This window comes from Zonotrichia albicollis, chromosome 18 (genome assembly GCF_047830755.1).
Source record: "Zonotrichia albicollis isolate bZonAlb1 chromosome 18, bZonAlb1.hap1, whole genome shotgun sequence".
Taxonomy (NCBI): domain Eukaryota; kingdom Metazoa; phylum Chordata; class Aves; order Passeriformes; family Passerellidae; genus Zonotrichia; species Zonotrichia albicollis.
This window is the reverse complement of record NC_133836.1, coordinates 2,635,280-2,656,983: the sequence shown is the minus strand read 5'-3', so window position 1 is coordinate 2,656,983 and position 21,704 is coordinate 2,635,280. Positions and strand designations below refer to the sequence as shown.

The 21,704-nt window shown below is 44.0% G+C and overlaps 1 long non-coding RNA gene across 1 annotated transcript in view; it reads right to left on the bottom strand.

Annotated features, from left to right (window-relative positions):
• Window positions 1-173: 173 nt before the first annotated feature.
• The window catches only part of LOC141731169 (uncharacterized), a 32,886-nt gene continuing 11,355 nt past the window's right edge, over window positions 174-21,704 (bottom strand). Inside the window, exons 2-5 of the long non-coding RNA XR_012583122.1 lie at window positions 19,107-19,227; window positions 12,217-12,348; window positions 3,779-3,904; window positions 174-1,355 (exon numbers count right to left, since the gene is read on the bottom strand). This is a non-coding gene — a long non-coding RNA (uncharacterized LOC141731169). The remainder of the gene's footprint in view (window positions 1,356-3,778; window positions 3,905-12,216; window positions 12,349-19,106; window positions 19,228-21,704) is intronic.

The window sequence follows — 21,704 nt, the reverse complement described above, 5'->3', positions numbered from 1 at the left end:
ATAGCTGGAGATGGTTTTTCCCAACAGCTGCACACTGACCCCACTGTCCCAGGCCAGGGAGAGGAGCAGGGTGCCCTGGCACGGGGGGAGGAAGGCACAGACACAGGGGGAGCTGTGCCACCACCCCCTGCCTCCAGGAGCTGACTGCTGCAGGGCAGGAATCTCTGCAGGGAAGGCCAGGCTGTTGGGTGGGCACTGCCATCTCCAGGGACTCCTGGGGGCTTTGTGCCATCAGCCCCACACAGCCCCTGCCCAGGTGCAGAGCTGCAGGAGCCACGGCACAGCCGTCCCTGCCTGCTGAAGGCTTGACAGCAACAGGAAAATAACACACAAGGAGATGTGAGACACACTGAAAACATGGGATAATCACCAAAAATGGACATTTAGGTTACTCAGGGATCAGCCTGTGGTTCAGAGTCACTGACAGGGAAGGGAGAAAGGAGATTTCATAGACTGGAAGTCAAAACTTTTACCCAGACCTTGGAAATCCTATTTGACTGGACCATTTACACAAAGATGTATGACAGGGATTAGCCTGCTGCCCAGGGAAAAGCAATGCCTTGGAAACTCACAGCAGTGATGTGGAGTAAGACTGAGTACAATCATTTGCTGGGTTTCTGTTCAGTTACCCTAAAAATAGTTCATCTTTCTTCCTTATAAAAACAGTTTATTGCTAGTTACTCAAAGATGACGTGATTGTTGTTCTGATCTGATTAGTGCTCTGTCATTTGTGCTGCACCAAGAAAGGGCACACATTATACACTGCAGCAGCAGCAGCAAAATGACTTTCTGAGATGAAGCAAAAAATCATAATAACTGTTATCAAAGGAAAATTGGAAAAACTCAAACACTATTTTTAGCTTTTTATACAAGTGGACATTTAATAAATGCAGCCTTAATGGATTCTGTTCACTGGCTTTTCCATCTAGTGCAGAATTTGATGGCAGCATTCAAAAATCTTGGAATTTCACAGTTTTATCTTCCTATCTTGCAACAAAAAAAGCTAACTTCTCAGTTTTTTACTTTGTTATTACTAATAGCCTGACTGGTTAATAAGATTAAATATTCTAAATGGCAAAATACTTGCATTTCTATTGGAAAGGTCCAAATAAATCAAAAATTTAGGTAAATTCGAGGCAGCAGCACTTACCAGATTTGTCCCAGCTGGAACACCAATCCAAGCAGTCACATGAGCAGCAGCTCACTTTGGTTGCAAAGGCTTCTCCTTATCCCTGTCCAGAACTGGATGAGGCATCCATCCCAGCTATAACACTACTGCAATATTCTGCAGCTTTGGGGGATTTAGTGATGTTGATTTCAGCTGTCCTTGGAGCTACAGTGAGATCCACATGGACCTGAGAGATGAAATAGTTCCAGACATCAGAAACTGGCATGGGAAAGCAGCACATCCACTGTGTTTTAGTAGCAGCCATTTACCATCTGGGTATCAGATAATCTGGTTTACATTAGAGGCACCATCTTACTTCCACTTGAACTATAATAACTAAAATGGATGTTATAAAACTTCCTTTGCTACCCAAACCTAGGATTGCTTATTTTCATCTCTTTACTCTCATGGAGGTTACTCCTGAGGATGTCACATGCATGTAGGTGCCCACAGCCATGAAGGGTTTTGTGTTTAAACATTCCCGTTTGCAGAGCTTTCTTGACAAGACTTCCCTGCAGTTGATGCTGCTCTCAGTTGCAGACCAGGCTGCAGCAGAGGTGGCAGCAGTGCCTGGAGATGCCCGTGGATCAGGTACTGCCTGTGGAATCAGTGTGGGATCTTGCTCAGGAGCTGGAGGTCATGGATCATGTACTGCCCATGGATCAGGTACTGCCCATGGATCAGGTACTGCCCATAGATCATGCACTGCCCATGGATCATGTACTACCCATGGGATCAATGCACTGCCTATGGATCATGTACTGCCCATGGAATCAATGTACTGCCCATGGATCATGTAGTGCCCATGGATCAGGTACTGCCCATGGATCAATGTTCTGGCCATGGATCATGTACTGCCCATGGATCATGTTCTGGCCATGGATCATGCACTGCCCATGGATCATGTACTGCCCATGGGATCAATGTACTCCCCATGGATCATGTTCTGCCCATGGATCATGCTCTGCCCATGGAATCAATGTACTGCCCATGGGATCATGTAGTGCCCATGGATCATGCACTGCCCATGGATCATGTACTGCCCATGGAATCAATGTACTGCCCATGGATCAGGTACTGCCCATGGATCATGCTCTGCCCATGGAATCAATGTACTGCCCATGGATCAGTACTACCCATGGGATCAATGCACTGCCTATGGGATCAATGTACTGCCCATGGATCATGCACTGCCCATGGATCATGTACTGCCCATGGGATCAATGCACTGCCCATGGGATCATGTACTGCCCATGGATCATGCTCTGCCCATGGGATCAATGTACTGCCCATGGATCAGGTACTGCCCATGGGATCAATGTACTGCCCATGGATCAGGTACTGCCCATGGATCATGCACTGCCCATGGATCATGTACTGCCCATGGGATCAATGTACTGCCCATGGATCAGGTACTGCCCATGGATCATGCACTGCCCATGGATCAGTACTACCCATGGGATCAATGCACTGCCTATGGGATCAATGTACTGCCCATGGATCATGCTCTGCCCATGGGATCAATGTGGGATCTTGCTCAGGAGCTGGAGGTGATGGATCATGTATTGCCCATGGAATCAATGCACTGCCCATGGATCAGGTACTGCCCATGGATCATGCACTGCCCATGCATCATGTAGTGCCCATGGATCATGCACTGCCCATGGATCAGGTGCTGCCCATGGATCATGTTCTGCCCATGGAATCAATGCACTGCCCATGGAATCAATGTACTGTCCATGGATCAGGTACTGCCCATGGATCATGTACTGCCCATGGGATCAATGTACTGCCCATGGATCAGTACTGCCCATGGATCATGCACTGCCCATGGGATCAATGTACTGCCCATGGGATCAATGTGGGATCTGGCCCAGGAGCTGCAGGTGCAGCTCAGAGCCTGGATCAGTGTTCTGTGTGTGCCCAGAGGCAGCAGGAGCTCACTCCCCGTGCCTGTGCCATGGAGCCATGGATGCAGAGCCCATGGATCCCCTGTGGCAGTGCTTGGCCAGCCCGGAGCCAGCTCCCCCAGGGAGCAGACGGTGACTGGCTGAGCTCTGTCACCTGCAGTGTCCCCTGGGGGAAGGCTGGGGACAGCGTGGGACCCTCCTCCATCCCCCCGGCCGGGACAGGGGCAGCTCTGGGCTGGTTCTGTCTGGCCCTGTTTGCTCAGAGCCCATTCCAAGGCAAATCCCAGCAGTGCCCGGGTTATCGCTCCCGGCAGGAGGTTCCTGCCCGGGAACGCCGTTAACCCTTCAGCTGCCTGGCTGCAGGGCACTGACACCCCCGGCCTGCCAGTAAGGAAGTGTTACACGAATCAACAACTTTATCACAAGGTCCCACCTGTCTGGCACCACCCACGGGGGGAGTTGTTTTCTAACAATCACAATCTGACCTATTTCCAGCTCGTTTAAAGAGTTCTTTAAATTCTCTCTGAATTTAAAGGAGGCTCTCCAAACTCCCCAGGCAATCGGTGTTATTCCAAGGGCAGTGGGTGAAAAGGGCATTTTCCACACTGATCCCTGTGGTGTCATCCTGGGTGAGCAGCTCTGGGGACTTGCAGAGGGAGCAAACATGTCCCAAATAATCAGCAGGAACCGGGAGACAAACCTGACTTTCACAAGCCCCGACTTCAGTGGGAGTTTTGCCAAAACAAGGTCTGCTGGATTTAGCTCTGTTCTTCATCCTGACAGAACAAGCAGGAATTAAAGGGCCCATCATCAGATTTATGGCACACTGAAAATAAAAATAACAGTAATTATCTAAAATAACGCCTTTCAGCCAACACAAATCAATGTCCCATTGGACATGTTCTAATTTATAGCAAAAATTAAATGTTTGTGCAAGATCTTCTCAGCACAAACAATTGAAATAACAAGTCTTGAGCAAAGTGGTTTGATTTTTCGTAGACATTTACGAGGCTGCTGCACAAATCCAGTGCTGAAATATTGAGTGTTTATCATTTGACTAAAACTGTATTCTTTCCCTTGTATTTAAAGCCATTATTTATATTTATTATTTAAAAGTGTATTTTTGCCTCTTTTTTTTGCCATTCCATTCTGCATAGTAATGAAAAAACTCAATTTTTGCTAATTAGGATACAGACATCCACCATTTGTTGAAAGCCAGGAGCTGGAGTTTTTTTCCTCCAAATGGATCTACTCAAGCCAATGTCTATTTTCCTGCTTCAGTTCAGTCTCTTAATACACAGTGAGATGTCATTTTTAAGCTTCTGAATTTTATTGCAACTGCTCAAGTTCTAAACCCACTCATTTATACAATAAGCACTTAATTAAGTCTACTCTTGAAATAGGATAAAGCCCAAACCTGCACTTTCTGCTAATACCAGAAAAATGCAGTTGACAGGAATATGGGAAATGGGATCTTACCAGCTATCAAAGAGAAATTCCTTTCTCTCTCCCTACTTATTTTTCCTGGAATGGAATAGGAAATTTGCTTTGCTCTTTGGGAGCAACAACAACAAAACCATAAAGATTTACATCACACACAAATAATGACCAAGTAAGGGAAATAATGAGGGAACCAATCTCCCAATTTCTTTATACATTTTACAACTGGTTCATGCTGAAAAAAAACCCTAAAAACCATTAAGATTCTCTGCAGTTAAAATTTGGGGATGTTTGGTTTTTTGAAACTGGATTATTCTTTTTCAAACAGCAGTTGAAATTCTAAGGTCATAAAGCATTAATAATTCAGCAGTTGACTTGGTTTACACTACCACAGCATTTTCTGGTGAGTAAACCAGGGTTTAGGCATTTCTTTGCAGTTATTATACAAGTTTTACAGCCATTAGTGAAGAATTACCAAGAGCAAAAATGGCTGATTAATTACTTTGGAATTCTAAAAGTGGAAACATTTAAAATTAAAATCACATTAAAATCGTACATTTTGCTTATCAGCTGCTATTTAAATGATGCAGTGCCCTAAAGCAGCTTTCTGTGGAGTGCAGCATTAAAACCTTGGAGGTTTTATAAAGTATTTATAAAATACTGTCTGTCCGGTTTTCGGCTGTTTGGAGGGCCTGGAAGGGCCCGGAGTGGCCTTGGGACAGCCCGTGTATCAAAGGACCAGAAGAGGCTTCAGTTCTTTTCTCGGTCTCGGTGTTTATTAATTGTTTATCTAAAAGATTTTCTCTCGGCCCGACAGAGCTCTGCTCAGCAGCCAGCCATGAGCACACTCCCTGCCCTCCGGGCGGTCACCTATCTTTATACCCAAAGTTACGTGTACAATATTTATCATTTTTCCCCAATACCATTTATTCTTATTGCCCGGTGCACTTTCAGTAATGACCAATCCCAAAGTGCCACCATCACCACAGAAGATGGAGAGAAGAAGAAGAAGAAGAAGGACAGGACACGCCCCAATTCCTCCATCTTACTTCTCTAAACCCCCCTGTACAGAAATCCTAAACCCTGTGTTTCACTCTCTAATTAACTCATCCCTTCACCATTCACCCCGGTGAAACCCTCCTGTCCTCATACAGGTGTCGTCTCCTGTGTAGGATCAAAGTCCAGCCACCAGACACTTCTGGAACATTCCAGGACTCCCGAGCCCCCCAAGGGTGCTCTCGGTGACACCTCAGTCCTGAGGTGCTGAGATCCCACAACTGTCCCCATCTCCCTCGTGGCGTGCTCGGAGCCTGCCGTGTTTTTATAAAAAAAAAAAACAAAAAAAAGCAAACAGAACTATCAGAGCACGGAAAGTCACCCACAGACAACCTGTTCCTCAACCACTTCACACCAATGTTGCACCTTCTGGCCCAAAGGGTTTCTGTGCTTGGTTTTGCCTTCCGTGGCTCAGGGAGCAGTGAGGGAGGCAGTGCATGCTCCTGGGGCAGCGAGGGCAATGGGCAGTGCCAGGGATGGGCAGTGCCAGGGCAATGGGCAGTGCCAGGGCTGGGCAGTACCAGGGATGGGCAGTGCCAGGGATGGGCAGGGCCAGGGCAATGGGCAGTGCCAGGGCAACGGGCAGTGCCAGGGCTGGGCAGTGCCAGGGATGGGCAGTGCCAGGGCTGGGCAGTGCCAGGGGCTGGGCAGTGCCAGGGCAATGGGCAGTGCCAGGGATGGGCAGTGCCGGGGCTGGGCAGTGTCAGGGATGGGCAGTACCAGGGCTGGGCAGTGCCAGGGATGGGCAGTGCCAGGGATGGGCAGTGTCAGGGCAATGGGCAGTGTCAGGGCAATGGGCAGTGCCAGGGATGGGCAGTGCCAGGGCTGGGCAGTGCCAGGGTTGGGCAGTGCCAGGGATGGGCAGTACCAGGGATGGGCAGTGCCAGGGCTGGGCAGTGCCAGGGTTGGGCAGTACCAGGGATGGGCAGTGCCAGGGCTGGGCAGTGCCAGGGCTGGGCAGTGCCAGGGCTGGGCAGCGCCAGGGCAATGGGCAGTGCCAGGGATGGGCAGTGCCAGGGATGGGCAGTACCAGGGCTGGGCAGTGCCAGGGCTGGGCAGTGCCAGGGTAATGGGCAGTGCCAGGGATGGGCAGTGCCAGGGCTGGGCAGTGCCAGGGCAATGGGCAGTGCCAGGGCTGGGCAGTGCCAGGGCTGGGCAGTGCCAGGGATGGGCAGTACCAGGGATGGGGCAGTGCCAGGGATGGGCACTGCCAGCACCATCCTGACATTGAATCTCCTCCAGGAAAATCTCCCCCAGCTCCTGAGCAGGCTCCCACAGTGGCTCTTGCTCCTTTTGTGGGTTTATTTACCATGCTGCCCTTCAGTATTTCCATGGCAAATGCAGCACTTTAAACGCTCACACCATGAAGGTTCTTTTCTGCTTCTTGGTTTAATTGAAGGGCGATCGTAAAACACAAAGAGAGAGAAAAAGGGAACTCATATACTGGAAAAATATACTGGAAAAAGCACTATAAATATTTTCCTGGGGTCATGGACACAACCTTGTATCACTTCACCCAGTGTTGTGGAAAGAATTAGACAACCCTTTCATGAAATATCTAAAAGGTGTTTACAATTCAATCCCAAATTAATGTGGCTTTTTCTTTAAAGAAAACATCCCCTAATTCTTAATTCTGTTATCAAATTTATTTCCAGCCTTTGAGGGGATTCACTTGCCGGTGACTTGGCAGTGTCAGACAAATGTTTGACTTTTATTCTGACACTTGTTGAAGAATTTGATTGAAACTATATATGTCTAGATAACACCCAACAAAGTGCCCCTCTTGCGTTTGTTTCGAGATATTTTTGGAAACAACAGAGGCGACCTTGGACAGAGCTGCTTTTCCAATTTAGGAATTCATTTGGTCTAAGAGAGTAAAATTATACTCTTTAATCCTTTCGTGTACCCACAAACAAGACAGTTCAATTTTATGCTACTGCAGAATTGTTCTTCTGTACCTTCTTGGCAGTGTTGATCTGTTTAGGATAAGAATTAGTTTGGGTAATCAACAGCTACTTTCAAATGTACACATAAATAGTTTCTGATGTATCACATGGCCCTTAAAAATACTGTGTAATCCAGAACCTCAGCAGCCCTTTATGTAACACCTTTGCTCCCCTAGAACCAGTGCCAATAAAAGGTGTTTGCCTTTGTCTTTGCTTAGAAAAATGGGATTTCAAGGCAGAGCTCACAGAGACCTGATGTAAAATCCAACTGGGGACTGGAAGGGGCTGACACCTGTCCCCTCCAGCACAAAGGGTGTTGGTCAGGCTGCCAGTGGAAAAGCCAAGGTCTGGAGCCAGGTCCTCTCTCCCCCAATTGTTCTCTCCTGACTTGGGTTGCCAGCTGTGCAATTGTCTCTGCAAGGTTTTATTGCATCTAATCACTTAGGATGTGTTAAATAGTTTGCACTTAATTTTCTATACAATCAATATATTTTAATTCATTTGTATTGCTCTGCTGCAGACCTCCTGCACTCAGGGACAAAATGGGATTAGTTTGTGGCAATGATAATGCAGTTTCCCTGCTGGAAGTAAAAGGAGAGCTGACAGAGTAAATGTTCTTGTCATTTATCCTGTACAAGATTTGCTCCCTTCAATATCAATGTTGTCCAGTGTTACCTAATGATCAAATCCAAGGAGTAACATGGAAACTAAATCTAGACATGCCAGTGGGATTTATCTGGGATAAGTGGCATATGCTTGGGAGTGTATTGTTTATATTAATTTGATCACACTCCGTGTCAATGCACACTTTTATAGCTCTGTTACACTCTGACTCTGACTGATGGCTCAAGGTCTAACTCCAGAATATCCAGTTCCCTGATTTGATGGCATTGTCATGTAAAGTATTTGGGGACAGCTTAAGAGAAGCGACTCTGATCCCGTGAATCCGTGTGACTACATTGGCACATCCACAAATCAGGTTCAAATGAATTATTTAGTGCAGAAAATCACAGAATCTCAAAATAATTGACAAGTCATAGTGAATTCTGCTGGCCATGCAGCCAGATCAAAAATCAATGTAATCTCCTGGATGAACAAAGCCCACTTTGGAATGGAACAGAAGCAAAAGCAGGAATTCAGTCCCTGTCTCTGGGCTGTGCTCTCAGGGCATGCCCAGGATTCCCAACCTGATGTCCCTGTGAAACCTCCTCAGGCTGATCCTGAATTGTTGTTCAGGCCCCCAAGCCCCCATCCAGCCCCAGGTTTGGGTTGCTGGCACACAAAGGAATTTGTGCTCTCCAACGTCACCGAATTTCCCAGCGCACGAGTCAGTGTCCTCGCTGGGAGTATCCTCAGCTGACCCTGCCACTGCCTGAAAAGCAATTCAGGAGTGAAATCTCTGGACATTTGAGATGTGAGAATTCACTGAAAAGTGTAATGGAAAGGTCAGAACAGATTAAAAAAAAAAAAACAAACATGATACAGACAAAGATAAAGGCAATTCCTGAAGGAGCTTTCAATTATATTGCAATGAGGAATTTTAAACATAAAAAGCATCACAACTCCTTCATGGAGCTAATGGAGTCAACAAAATGAAATGTGAGATTTTTCTCCTACCCTGAGATTTTTTTGTAATGCCAGAGAGATAAGAACAGGAGAAGCCCAGTGTGAGTGTGTGCACACAAGGTTGGGTCTCACTTAGAAACCAGAATACAACCTGGGATTTGTGAGCTTGTTCTTTATACATTTCAGTCGTTAACAAGTGTCTACTTTGTCCTGTAGCTGAAATATTAATTATATAACCTGACACTGAAATAACTGGGAATTCTATTTTTTCTTAGAGGAAACGAAGCTATTTTTAATATTGTATTATAATGTTGGAATATTGTTCAATGTTGCTTTCAAAAGCTGCAAAGATGCAGAAATGTGAAAGAGCTGCCAAAGAAAAAGTGGCTGGCTTGGAGCATGGTAAGGGATGGGAGAGTTTGGGTTTCTGGTTTATTGCCCCAGGCAGCTCTGGACAAAGCTGCTGCTTCTGCTCAGCTGTCCCCTCCTCACTGTGCTGGAATTGGCTGGATTAGCCCTCAAATTGAAGAGCAGATTGATCTCTAAGCACTAAATCTTACTTTTACATATGAGAACAACTCCAGGGTAACCTCCGTTAATGAATAACCCAGTCAATGTGAAAGCTCCTATTTAGTCTGATAAATTTGGCCTTACACAAAAACTTTTGTTGATACAAGCACATACAACAGGGGAATAAAAACATTTTCCCCCGTGAGAATTTCAGTGTCGAGAGAAAGAAAGATAATTAAATATTCACATAATTTCATAAAAAAAGAGTAATGTTTGACAGACCCCCACAACTTTAGAATACAAAGTCAAAATTTTCATGAGAAAATTTAGACTTTTGGGGAAAAAAAAAAAACAAATTCAGGTTCTTTAGTCAATACAAAAAATTTAAACCAATTCAAAATGCTTTGATGGAGATATTCTCCTTCGACCATGTACAGCCTGTTATTGAGTAGTTCATTTGGAACCAGATGAACTCCTCATCACAGGCTCAGCAATGTCTCCAGTATTATATCCCACAAGGAGGGACATGAACACTGGACTTTCATAATAAAGGAAATTTCTTTGATACAGCAGCTGCATCAGAGCCAATTTCACCTGCAAACACACAGTGCTAATGCAATTTATCTTTATTTGAAACAATCCATATGGGTACATCCAGTTTTTATAAAAGGGCACACAACAGAGAGGTTTGCAATGCTGTGGCTTCCCTGGTGCATAAAGATGGAATCCCCAAACACAACATTAGCTAATTAAGTTGGGGGTGATTATTGGCTGCAGGAAAAGGAGTCATTAAGTGAGCATGGGCTAGGCCCGCCCTCTCACTGCACACTCTGTGGTTGCTCCTGAATGCAAGGAGGATCCTGGGTTTCCAGGAGATTAACCCCAGCAATAATCCACACCTGGAATCTAAAAGGAAGCCAAAATAAAAATTGGATGGAGTTTCTTAATTTGCAGGGTGCTGCATAGACTGTGTGGAACTTCAGGCAAAGCTTGCTCAAAACAAGAATCCCTCCAGTAAAATGGTGGTGAGGACTCTGCTTCCAGCTGAAGCTGTTCCTTGGCACACACCAACACATTCCATGAACAGCCAGGAGAAGAGGTGGCACTGTCCTGCTCTGTGACACCTCAGCCTAAACCAGCTGGAATTATGGTGACAATGTTTTTTTCAGTGGTGCTGGCACAACTCTGTGGGACTGCACAGTCAGGCTTATCACAATCTCTTGGTGAAAGATGATTATTAACTCAGTTGTTCAGTTTGTGGCCACAAAACAACTGAGAGCACAACTGAAGGGGTGGGGAGCTGCAGGTGAGGAGCTGGGAGAAAGGGACATGAAGAACAAGGGCTGGAGCTCCCTAAACTATCCTCTCCCTCAAAACAAACTATTTCTGCAGAGCTGCACCTCTGGCTACAGTCCCTGCTGTCCTCAATGTGCTTCAGGGACAGTATGAAGACAAATTAGAAAAATAACAACTGTTTTATTAAAAAGCTCCCGAGCCAAGGTGAAATCTTCCCTTCATCAAAAGCTGCTCCCCTAATGGATGTTCAGTGATCACAAAGTTAAACAGCAGAAAACAAGACAGACTTTTATCACTTAAGAAATGCCTACCAGGCAATCAGTGCTGGGAAGGCAGGAAATGAATACTCATAACTCCTGGTTACTCTGGCAGCAGGGTCGTGCTCCTCTCCTTGGTGTGAGGCTCAGAAAATGCAACACCAAGGTACAGAGTGATCACCTGGGCTTTTGTTTTTCCAGGGAATGCTTTTCCCTGCATCACCTCTTTGTCCTCCCCTCTGAGAATGTATGCATCTGTGAAAGTGGAACATATAGTTCTGGAGATGTGTCGCCCACACGATGGATAAATCAGACTGAGCCTCTTTCCTGAGGTAATGTCTTGGACAGATCCCTCCTGAGCTCCTCCACAGCAATTTGGAACAAACAAAGGCAAATCAGGCTGCCCTAATTGCTGCACCCCATCATTTACACTGACTTCATGGCTTTTATTTAATGCCACAGTAACTCCCAGACACACTGGACATGTTCTGTGTATTGATAGGTAATATGAGGTAAAGTACAAGAACAGGGAGATTTTAAAAATACTTATGCAAGAAACTGTGGAAAATATCAAAATACTGCAATCCAGTTGTGGGCTATTATGTAATTCAAGTAGACAATATTTTTCAATCTCTTAAGCAATGAAAATTTAAAATATGCAATAAACCCTACACTGCCATGTGTCTTGTTTATGGTCAGTTTAAGGATTGCAGACTGTGTCAGTCTGGTTTGGGCTTTGCCTTTGCCAAACTGAGAGAGAAGCTGTACAGGAAACATTCCTAACAGGATTTTTCTGAGTAAATGCTCTCATCCTGAGCTTTATTAAAAACACACATAACTAATGCAAATGTAATAATAACATACCTCATTGCCAGCAGTTGGTGCAATATCATTAAGATATGCATGAAATGCCATATAAAATCAAGATGTCTGCTTCCAGGAATTGCTAAACTCTCTTTAAGATTACCAGGATGACAATTTCTAGGGGAATAATTCACTCCTGCTCTCAGCATAACCCCTGTGCAGGGATGAACCAACCTCTTTGGAGTCAATCAAGTCACACCTACCTGGGATAAAAGAGTGCGACCCAAATAATCCATAATTAGATCCTCAGCTGCCAGCACTATCAATCTCCTGAGGCCAGCGGTGGCCTGAGCTGCCCTCCTTCTCCAGCTGCATTTCAGCCTACAGGATTCATTCTTGAAAGAAAAGAGAAATTTTTCAGGCACGTGGAATACTAAAATCATGTTGTTGGACATTCATTGTCTTGAAGTATCGTAATTTGTTGCCATTTATTAAGATGTAATCAGGAGCCAGGTGATGACCTTGCCAAGCAGAACAGCAATTATTAATAATAATAATAATAATAATTATTATTATTATTGCTCATGCAGCTGGGGGCTGCTTGGTGCCCTTTAATACACCTTGAAGGGAAATTCAGGTGCTGCTCAAACAGATTTGAGATCTTCAAACGGATTTAAGATCTTCATATCGGGTTCAATCTGCCAAAATCACTACCCAAAAGTTCAGCTGCACACACCCTGTACACAAATTCATTTTTAGAAAGCCAAAAAACTGGATCGATACTGAAATTATAAAAGAATTTATTTTCCTATTATTCTCATATATTGGGTGTTTAATATCTCTTACCTTTCAAGAGCATGATATTCTTGGGATAATTCAAATTGATACTCTTTGTTTCCAGTACTATTTTTTCAGTGGTTATTACATAAATGTAGTGCTTACATGTGGCTTTGAAATCCCACAATGATATCATTAAAACAAAAATAAATATTTCTATTTTAGCAGCTTATGATGTAATTAAATGAAAAATGTTGCATGCAAAGATTTTAATTTTATATAGAATCCCTTCTTCACAGCACAGCCCTTATGACACTTGAATCTGTTTGAAAAAGAAAATCTGATTGGTATCAGGTACAAATAAAACTCATTCCTTCCCAAAACCATCTGGATTAAATCCTCTCAAGCACTAACACACCGAGGCACACAGAATCCTTCCAAGGGATCAGAAGGCCCTCACACAAACTGCAGGGATTTTTTCCTCATTTCTATGGCATATGTTGTATCAGAAAATCACAGTTAAAAGAAATTTCATGCTCAAAATGGAAATCTTTTCTCACATGTACCGCAGCCAGAAATTCCTGTGATGGCAGAATTAAATTTGGCGTTGCTCTCAAATGGTAAGGAAGCTACAATATGGAACAATTACCTTTTTTTTTATTCCTAACTACAGAAATTGTTACTTTCTCTGAACATTTATAATCATCTTAAAGACTCATCAGTAGCTGTCAAAGAAGTCCATTGTCTCTGCCCAGAATTTCTTTTGAATTTTTTAGAGGAATTTGCATATGTGCTGATCTAGAAGAAATAATTAATCCCTTTTTTATGTAAAATGCAATGAGTGCAGCAGATGGGAAGTGATATTCACTTACAAACACATGTAAGCAGCATCTTAACCTCAGCTGAGATTGTTTTTGCCACAACACAGAAAGGTGGACTGCTACCAGGGGGCCACAACAAGCACATAAATTAAATTCCAGACTGGTCAGACTGGAGAGAGAACAATTTTGATGATTTCAGTGTCTGTCTTCTGCCAATATTTTTATTTTCTTTCTCTAAAAATACCCCTAGAGGAAAAAATCTCAGTGCATGTAACTTCTTTCTGTTGAGTCATTTGGTTTGTTTATGAAGCCTATGTAGAGGTGCAGTTTTCCAAAACGCCTCCTGCATGCAGAATAACTCCCCTCTGAACAGACTCCACCTGAGCATCAGGGAAACAAATAAACCTGTGGCTGAGGACATTTCAAGGACAAGGAAAATTACTGTTGAGAGGAGAATTATCTGATTTGCTTCGTGTTTATTTTTACTTATCTCCAGCAATCTGCTCTCCAACAGAAGATGCTTATTTGCAGAGAGAAAACTGTCTCCTTCTTGGACTGATGCCCAACAGGAGCAATGGTGCCACTGAGGACAAGAAACACTCTGAGCATGGATTGACTCATGTAACAGTGACCAGTGCTAGAGAAACAATGCTTTGTGTCATATATGTCACCTAGCTGAGGATAAATTCCTCATTTCTTCCCATCACGCTTCTTCCCCACTAGGCTAAATCTGCCTTCCACCCTGGAGGTGCATATTCCCAAGTAAAATATTCTACATGCAAAATTTTAGAATTAATTATTCCCAAAGAACTCGTGTAGGGAAGCTCCAAGGTACAGCTCTGTTAATTTATTTTACACATGCCTGCTGCCAAGTCAGGGGTTTTTACAATTTCACAAGAAGTCTTCCTTTGAGGAACTGCTTAGAAAAACTTGTTCATCTTGGTGTCCCGTGATAAAGGAACAATTCCAGGTTTCCAGCTGAAGTAAACCCAACTGCAGCAGCCTGGTGGGTGCACAGGTGAAGAAGCAGAAAAGGCCTGTTAAATTTTTTGCTGCAACTGAATCACCAAGAAAAGTGGAAAAAAGGAAAAAAATTAAGGCTCAGCCTTTCCATCTGCTTAAGGCTCAACCCTTATTTTTAGTTTATTTCTCATGCAGTGACTTTGCCTTGCAAACTCTTTCATGCGAGGCATTAACTAAGGCTGAGTTACTGGTGTGCCAGTGATGGTATCCAGTAGTTACTGAATATAAACCTGGTGTTTGTGTGCTCTGAGCCTTTGCCTCAGTAATATCTTTAAATATAATAGTCTCTGCCTGTTGGCTTGTTTTCTCATAGGGAGGGTGACAGAACATTTTGTGTTCTCTTATCTTCAATAGCAATGAAACAGGAGGAGCTCCACAATGCGAAACCAAATCTACTGCTATTAATACAACATCCCAGCCACTGAGAAGAGATTTGTTTATTTACCAAAGCTAGAGATGCCTCTCTCTGACCTTTCTTGTGCTTGTGTGCTTTAGCTGGGAATAGATTCCTCAGAACTGGGTGCTCTTTTAAAAATACACAGTAAAAAGCATACACACAACACCCCCGAAGCAGAGCCCAGGCTGCAGCCCAAACTGCATGAAGTGACACACAGCTTTGGGGAGCTGGAATAAGCCTAACTAGGGCACAGTCCAAATTCAGTTTGGATTCTCTGCTAGAGCTCAGAGATCAGGCAGCTCTGCAAAGCCCACTCGCCTTCCTCGCTGCCACTCAGCGACACGTTCTGACTATAACCATACATGGGCCCGTTTCTGCCTGAGCCCAGCAGCTCCCTGCAGCCCTAGAAACCTGCCAGGATGGATCTTCTCCTTCTCTGCATCATTCAAAACTGCTTCACACTGGAAGGTACTTGGTTTAAAAAACCCCAAGCAAACCAGGGATTTTTTTCCTGGAATTCAACTTGCTTTACTGGGCTTTAAAGCAGTGAGAATCATCACATACACAAACCAAACATTTTTTAAATGATCTTTTTCACAGTTGGTTGTGTGTAGTGACTGCCTGGACAACTTAAAATAGTATCTGGAAGAGTTAAATCTTGCATTAGCATTAGGGATTCAACCTGGTTTAACCTCACAGACTCAGGATTTTTTTGTTAAGCCGGTGCATCTCTGGTATAGCAAGAGCCTGGAGTTCTCCACAGCTCCCTGTGGTGATCCTTGCTGGACAGCCTTGCACTGTAGTTCCTCAGCTTTCTGCTCCTCAGAGCAGCAGCCCTGCACCACAGCTGCCAAAAAGGCGTGTGGGTTGGCTCCTCAGCCCCTGGGATCTCCAGCTCAGCACATTGATTCAACTCACCCCTAATTTTGGTACCCGCTTCATTACTGGTATTTTCATCTAAGCTGACTAATAATGACTTACAGAAGCAAATCTGGGAGTAGGAACAGGAAACAAGGAACTGGCCCCACATGTCCTGATTGAAAATAATCATTAAACCATTTATAAAAGGGAAACAACAGTTATGCCATGTCCTCCTGCAAGAGCTATGACAGAAGGCAGCACCCAGGCCCTTGGTTTGACAATGTCAATCACCTGTGGAATTAGAAATAGGAGGCAAGAGACCAAAACATGGACTGTCTTCTCTGTAACCACTGGGCAAAACTATAAATAAAACCTTCCAAATATTATTCTCAACCATATATCAGTCTAGAAGGCCAAAAACCTGTCTTTCATTACTCCAGAAACTACTTCACACTTCTGAAGGAACTGGTTTAGGAGTGATGCATCCCCTCATGCTCTGACCAACTTCACACTTCATTTTTTATCCAAATCTAAGTACCAGCCTTTGGGGACCTTGTCTGTATTCCTTCCTACTCAAGTCTGTTCCATCTGCCCAATCCCCTTGGTGACTTTGTAATACTTCTTTTGTGTCACCACAGCTCCTGCTGCCTCCCAGTCAAACTCCCCACACTGATCTGCACTCCTGCTTTTGCATCTCCACTGGCTGCACCTGCAGGCACACGGACAGGGCTTGTTTGTGAGCACCACATTCACTGTGACCACTCTCACAATTCAGGTTCAGCACAGAACTCTGCACACACAGCAAAGCTCTCCTCCATGGGAAAATGTCAAAAAGCAGGAATGAGGGGAAAGTTCTGTGAGGAGCCTGTGGGAAGGGTCCCCTCACCCTGCCTGATTCGCAGCTGGGGCTTCTCCCTGGCAGCTGACACTGCTGATGTGAGAGGTTAGGCAAGAGTGGGAGCAGATTCCTGTGGGGCTTCACCAGCCAAATTCCTATCTAGCAAAGGTTGCTACAGCAACTCTGAGCCTCCTGAGATACAGAAATTACTGTAACGGTGCTGAAATGCCTCCCCACTGCTCTGAGACAGGATAAGGATAATCCTTGCCTTTGATACACAGTGGCTGCCCACTGCCACAGTTCAGTTCTGTACAAGCACCAGGTTTCCTGAACTTGCCAGGAGCTCATGGCTACTTTTCCCTTTCCCTATTTACATGCAAACACAGAAATAATAAACCTAAACATCAGACAACAAGAACTACAGTTCCAACACCTTTTTTCCCCATGGAGACCGTAAGAGAAAAACCAAATCATGTGGCAGAAGTTAATATACTGCTGAGTGGGCTGAACAGAATTTAGCAAACTGTACAAAGCCAAAATATGTATTTTCCAGAGCAGAGTTTGTGGTTTTTAAAAAACACATAGATGGAACAAAGCATAAACAAAGCAAAGCAGGACAATCCCCTCAGAGCTTCTCAATGACTCAATGTCAGCAGGTTTTTGGCTGCCCCCAGCCTGTGCTTGTTTTCCTCTGGCATCTGTCCCGCTCACAGGTCGTTCAGTCCACTGGACAATGTAATAAATACCAGACAGAGATGATGCTTTAGACAGAACAGGAACACTTGTGACTGAAACAGGTCCTGAATCTAGAATGGGGTGGCCTGAGGACAATGGGGACACAGAAACAGCGAGTGGTGTGTGCTGTAAGTGGAAAAATTTTCACAGAACTTCTCCCCTTTCCCTCCTTTTCATTTTCAGCAACTCAGTTTGGTCTAGGAGCCAAAAATGAAAACAGCAGAATCACTGATCTGAAGTAGTACCTGTGCTTACCTGAAATAACTGGATGACATTTTAAATGATTTCTTTAAAAAGAGGAGTCATAACTTTTGTACAGATGCCCAGTTTTAACCTGAGCATTACATTTTGGCCACAACAAAAAAGACTCAATTTCTCTGGGTATAAATCCAGTCAAATCCATGCAGTTACCTCCTGGCTGAATTTGGCCTAACATGCCTCAAACCCCCTTGGGATGGTTCCATTCCAAGCACTGCACTAATCCAATCTCCTGCAGCTGCTGAATGCTGTGATATTTGGTGTCAGCACACGGCATCTGAGACTTTTTGACACAAGCTTGGTGCCATTAATAGAATATTTCATTGCTTTTTCACTTTTCACCAGGTCTGTGAGCTTTTGGATTAGCACTGAAAAGCTTCAGAACAAACCCTTCTTTCAGTGTGACAAAATATCTTGCTCAAGTCAGAGAAAATTTTTCTTTTTTACTTCTCTCAGTTTAGTGTCTACTGTGAAGATGATTTTCAGAGATCAAGAAAAACATATAATGTTTAAACGAAAACATTTGTTAACTTAGGATTTCCTGGATATTTCTGCTTTCTTATTTATACTATGTCCTGGACCTTGTGAAATCACTGTTTAACTTTCAGTATTATTTATGGAAGCAAGCCTGTTGCTGTTTTCAGATCTCACAGAGAACTTTCAGTTTGCAGTTTCAGTACCAGGTGTATAGTCCTGGTTTAAATTAATCAACTAAAAAAGCAATGTAAAATGAATATTTAACCCTCTCACTCCATGGGTGTTCACAGGATGTTTTTCGACCTCTAAGCTCTCTCATTGGAGTCAGGCTCCTGAGTCCCCAACCCTCCTGTGCTGTGACAATTTGGAATTTGGGAATGCACAGACTTTGCAGAGGTAAGCACTACTTTTGGGGCTTTTCTGTAGTGCACACAGAGAGATTTGAAATGTTGCCCCCATGGTTATACATATAAAATACCAAAGCATGGAAAGAGATTCGAGGAAATGAACAAATTTGATGAGGCTTTGCATGCTGTCACTATTGATCAAAACTCTTCAATCCACAGCAGAAAGAGGCAGACAAGGCACAATGATTCAGTGCACTGGATGTGTGATAAATCATTATCAGCTTGTGCTGTCAGTGGGACTGCTCTGACTTAACAGCCACGAGGGAGAAAATCAGCTTCAAGTGGGACCCCCTGAGCACATGGCCAGGATTTGCAGGCTGCAGCACCACGTGCTGCCCCTCACAGCTGCACAGACTGAGGGCAAAGAGATTTCAAATGTGAGCAAATCAGAAATCCACGTTCTACATTCATTTGCATGGGCAGAAGTGACCGTGCACCCAGGAAATCCACGTGGCTGCTCCAAGCAGGGCTGGGAAAGGTTGCACAATGAGGATATAATGAAAATGATGACAGCAATAATAAGTAACTCATTTAAAACTCTCCTCAGGTGCTGCCTTACCTTGCTGACACCTGTAGCTGTGTCACATGGCAAAGGACACACGGGATCACTGCTCAGGCTCCAGCATTGGGGAAATCCTCTCAGGAGGCTCCTGGCATCACACAGAGGCTGCAGCCTGATGCTGGTAAAAGGATGGAATATTGTTGTTTTCCAATTCTGCTGTTTTTCTTTTAAACCAGGGAAAATGCATCCCTAAGTCTTTATTTAAAAGAGGAAATATTAGGACTTCAAAATCAAGCACGCAGTGAAATTAGAAAATTTCAGTGTTAGAAAAAGAAGCCAGGAATCTTGTAATTAAAGATTCCTTCAGGGCATATGCATGGAAAGGCAACCTTTATTCTGGCATTTTCTAACTTCGGTGTACTTGCAAATTATGCATATTTTGGCAAAGATTTTGTATCTGTAAAATGTATATATTATATATAGAACTGAATTAATCTCTGATATATTTTTGCCTCATAAATACAGTTTCCTGTTTCCATGCTAGAAGCTACAGCATTAACATATTCACATGCCAGTTGCTGGATTTATTCTTGATAATCCAAAGGCTAAGACTGGACGTGCTCAGCCTCTCCAAATTTCAGTCTTATCTAGCATTTTTTCTGAGTCACCCAGATAAATTATCTCAATGTCCTGGTAAAGTGACTTCTCTTGTCCAGGGGCTCGGGAGAGCTCCATTTTTTTTTTCCACATCTGACACACGATTATGAGTTCAAATGCTAGACTGATGAACAGAATTTCTCTTCTTTTTCACTGATTTCATTTTTGAGATTGTGTAATGTTGTACCAAGAGTTTCTAAATAAAAATAGTTTTAAAAACACTATGTTAGCAAGAGTGTGGCAAATTTATTTCAGTGTGCAACAGGCCACATAAAGTAAAAGCAACACAATGAATCTGAAAATAATCTTTCTGTAGAATTGGAGGAGTGGAAGAAAGGCTGGAGAAGGAGACACACTAATTCATCTTCTTGCAAGTCATATAAGAATGTGACATATTCATTTGTACTTGAACAGAGTATTTCATTCTCCAGGAAAAAAAAATCTATAAATTTTTTCTCATAAATTAAATAAATGAGCTAACAAATTATAAAAGAAAAAAAAGAACATATTTAATTTCTATTGCACTGAAATGTTGAATTATACACATGGTTCATTTTCATTCATGTCCTCTTTCTGTAATAGAAATGTTCTGCAAAAGCAGCAAAACTGCTCTTTGCTGTTGCCTTCGAGTGGAAGTTTCTCTGTGTATTATGCAAACATTTGAGTCCCATTTAATGCAGTGAGAACTGAGGCACCCAGAGCCCGGCACTGAGGGCTCTGTTGGCCCAGGAGCTGAGCACAGAGCCTTCAGTATTGCACCTGCACAGCCCCCATGGCCCCCTGCCCTCGCTGCTGCCTGGGTAAATGAGCCTTGCTTGGTCGTATCCTATGCAAGCTGTTCCAGCTCCAGAGCTCAGTCCCCAAGGGCACTGGGTGCCAGAAGCCAGCTCGCTCTCAGACCAAGGCCGCGGGTCAGCCCCTAACAAGCAGGGAAAGTTCAGCTCTTAGTGATCAGGCAGCTCTTGTGATTTCAGCTTTGCTTGCTAGGTAGCTTTTCCCTTGGCCTAAGGCTCCAGCAGAGGGTAGAGAGAGGAGAAGCAGAAGACGCTGGCTGTTCCACGAGTGTGGCTTTATTGCAGGGTCTGTGAAGGGTCTCAGCTCTTCTTCTTCCCAGTTAGTAGGGGTACAGTGTGCTACTTTTATACCCTTGGCCTGGATCCAATCCTGACCAATGGCAAAGGTGTTAGAGTGACCATAAGTGACCAATAGTAGGGTTTAACACAATATTGCCTTCCATGGCTGTAGGGATAAGGTACAAGGCGGATGTCCCTGGAGACAGGAAACTTCTTTGCCGCTGTGTCAGCATTCTATTCTCCAAGGGGCCCTGGCTAAACCTGAGGGGTTTACTACACCTGGGGACACTCAGGGCCAAGAGGCAGGCAGAGCAGCTCTGGTGCTCAGAGATCTGATGTGCCAGAACACAAAAATCAGGCTCAGGAAATCCTGGCTGCCTCCAGGGAGGGTGAGTGAGGATAAGTGTGTACATTCGCTGTTTGGGGCTCCAATAGCACTTCCTTATGACAGCATGCATTACTTAATCTGCAAAGGTCAATGGATTGCTCTTTAGTTCCTTCCAAATGCCTGTGCAATGAACTTTGTCATTTTTCATAGACATTTCTCAGCAAAGAACTGGTGGTGCAGGTTTGAGGCTTAAAATGCCTCTTCAGCAGCAAACAGCTCTCACTGCACTGGATTTCCACACTCCCCACACAGCTTTAGAACTGTCAGAGTCACCAAGCAGAGACTCCCCTGTAGCCTCACTCTGTGTGCACACAACCTTGCACAAGCTAAACAATAAGAAGTACAATTATTAATTTCCCTTTAATCCTCTTGTAATATAAATGATCAGCCAAGGTATTGAATGTGCAACACAAGTGCAAAGAGATGCAGGAAAACTGAGATAATGTTATCAAACTGCAGTGTGGCTGTGGTTAACAGCAGCTGGGAGGAACATCTCACTCTGCATTAGATCACTTTAAAAAAGAGGTGGAAATGTTT